The following is a 3,251-nucleotide window of genomic DNA, read 5'->3' on the forward strand; positions in this document are numbered from 1 at the left end:
ACCTGAGAACTTTGGAATTTGGTTATAAAATTCCTGAGAATTTTCATTTTGGGATCTCTTTCAAAAGATGATTGGTGGATTCTTTTGATTTCTATATTACTCTCTGGTTCTAGGATACCAGGCAATTTTCCTCTATAATTTCTTGAAATATGATGTCTCCTTTTTTGATGATGACTTTCAGGTATTCCAATAATTCTTAAATTATCTTTCCTCAATCTATTTTCTAGGTGAGTTGTTTTTCTTATGAGATGTTTCACATTTTTTGCTATTTTTTTCCTTCTTTTGATTTGATTTGATTTTTTCTTGATATCTCATGGAGACATTAGCTTCTTTCTACTTGCTCAAGTCTACTTTTTAAAAGTTCTTTTCTTCAGTGACCTATTGTCTATTTGGCCTATACTGTTTTTAAGGTATTATTTTCTTCAGTATTTGTGGCCTCTTTTATCAAATTGATAATTCTTTTTTCATTATTTCTTTCTTTTTCTTTCTTTCTCCCTTTCTCCCTTTCTTTCTTCTTCTTTCTCTTCCTTCTCTTCTCTTCTCTTTCTTCTCCCTCTTCTTCTCCTTCTCTTCTTCTCTTCTTCCTCTTCTTCCTTCTTCTTTTCTTATTCTTCTTCTTCCCCTTCTTCCTCTTCTTCTTCTTATTCCTTTTTTTTTTTTTTTTTTTTTTTTTTTTTTGCTGAGACAATTGGAATTAAGTGTCTCACCATGGTCACACCAGCTAGGAAGCATTAAGTCTTTTCCCAATTTGCCTTCTACTTTTTTTTATTTGATTTTGAAAGTCCTTTTTGTTCTAAAAACCAACTCACATCATAATACTGTTGTTGTCAACATTATCTATACACTATGAAAAGTATAGCACCTTCCAAACTCTATAAAGAAATAGCTGGGAGGGCTGGGTTTTCTGGGAAGCAAAGGGAGGGATCCATGGATGGGGGGGGAGATTAAAAATAACAAGGCAAGTTAAAGAGCACAATTAAAGCAAAGAATCAGGAGGGAGAGAAAAGCCTTTTTTAACTCTTCCAACATGCAAGACAAATTTACACTTTATTTTTAAAGCTTTTCATAGAGCTGCTTTGATTTCATTGTCTTCTCCTGGATTTGTTTGTTTGTTTTTTTTAATCTCCAGTATCACCATAGAAGCTTCAAAGGTCAGATTCTTTTTCGGTGTTGTTATTTGCTCATTTTCAAACCTATTCCTTGACTTTATGTTAAAGTTGGGCTCTGATACCAAGAGAAAGTCCCAAATTTCAGGGGGGTTTTCTCATTTATTTTATTTTTAATTTATGGAATAAATTTTAATTTATTAAGTTATTCTAGTGTCCTGGACCCCATTTTTCTTCTCTCCCCACCTCATTCAGTGATTTCATCAGTTCCCATGGGTTCATTGGACTATTCCACTTAAAGACCTCTTAAACAGAGTGACTGGGTATTCCATAGACATCTCAAACCCAAATATCCAAGACAAAACTCCTTATACTTTCTCCCAAACCTTACCCTTTTCTGAACCTCTCTATTATTGTTTAAGATACCACCATTCGCCTAGACATTTCCAGGCCCATTGCACCAGACAAGCCAGAAGTTGTCCTTGACGCTTCATTTGCACTCACCTAATCCATGCAAACTGTTGGCATATCTTATTTCTCCTTTCACAACACATCTCAAGTATTTATCCTTGTCTCTCCACTTGCAAATCCTAGTTTACATGCTTATGTCCTGGAATATGATGGGTCTCCCTGCCTCATCTCTCCTCACAACCATCCATCCCTTCACTCTTGGTTACCAAGGAGTTACTGAGTTTTTTCCTAAAAGGTAAGACCCATTACTGCTCTATTCAAGTCACTCTCTTGTTACCACTAGAATCCAATTTAAGATCTTCCCTTTGGCAATTAATGCTCTTACTAGCCTAGCCCCTTCCTACTCTCCTATTTTTCTTATTCATCATCCCAGTGACAATGGCCCTCTTAGACATTCTTAAACAAAATAATCTTCCATCTGTGCATGTTTGCACCAGCCATCCCTCTGCCTGTTCCCTCACCAAGCCTCTTGGTTTCTATGGCTTTCTCAAAGACTCATCTCAAACTCCATCTTTTACAGAAGATTTTTCTCTTCAGTTCTTACATGTACCAACTTGCTAACTCCTGTTAGACACTTTGTTCCCTGAAGGCAGGGACTGCATTTATGTCTTTATATCTCCGGTATTTAGTACAGTGTCTAGAGCACAGTGTTTTATTTTTATTTTTTAAACATATTTCCACATTTACCATACTGCACAAGAAAAATCAGTCCAAAAAGAGAAAAAATGAAAAAGGTAAAAGCAAGCAAGCAAACAACAAGAAGAAAAGTGAAAATACTATGTTGTGATCCACATTCAGTTCCCATAGTCCTTGTTCTGGTTACAGATAGCTCTCTCTATCACAAGTCTATTGGAACTGACCTGAATGACCTCATGGTTGAAAAATCAACTCCATCACAGTTGATCATTACATAATCTTCTTGTTGCTGTATATAATGTTCTCTTGGTTCAACTCACTTCACTTAACATCAGTTCATGTAAGCTTTTCCAGGACTTCCTGAAGTATTCCTGCTGATTGTTTCTTATAGAACAATAATATTCCATTATATTCACATACCACAACTTATTCAGTCATTCCCCAATCAATTTCCAGTTCCTTGCCACTATAAAAAGGCTGCTACAAACATTTTTGCACATGTGGGCCCTTTTCCCTTTTTATGATCTCTTTGGAATACAAACTCAGTAAAGACACTGCTAGATCAAAGAGTATACAGAGTTTGATAGCCCTTTGGGCATAGTTCCAAATGAGCACCATGTTTTAAAAATACTTATTGACTCAGTTTGTATTTTATTTCAGAGGTAACACTGACTTTTTTAATGGGGCAATGATGTAGAAGTTTTGCTTTAGAAACTTTATTTTGTCAGCTGTGTGAAGGAAAGACTGGAAGGTGGACATCCAATTATGAGGCTATGACTGTTGTCCGAGAGAGGAAGGGAGACCAGACCTAGGGATTTTGTGGTGTGAGCAGAGAGAACAGAATAGATGTCACAGAGGAAGTGGATCGAGAACTCTCAAGCCTTGGCAACTAATTAAAACTGGGGGGAAAGGAAAAGGGGTAAGGAGACAAAACAGCTGTGTAATCAGAACTAAAAACAAATCTGAGGCTCTTAGTAAGAGGAGAAAGAGATGCTCTGAGAAGAAAGAATATTGTTTGTCCTCCTGAAAGTGATAGAA

This window comes from Sminthopsis crassicaudata, chromosome 6, assembly GCF_048593235.1.
Source record: "Sminthopsis crassicaudata isolate SCR6 chromosome 6, ASM4859323v1, whole genome shotgun sequence".
Classification (NCBI taxonomy): Eukaryota; Metazoa; Chordata; class Mammalia; order Dasyuromorphia; family Dasyuridae; genus Sminthopsis; species Sminthopsis crassicaudata.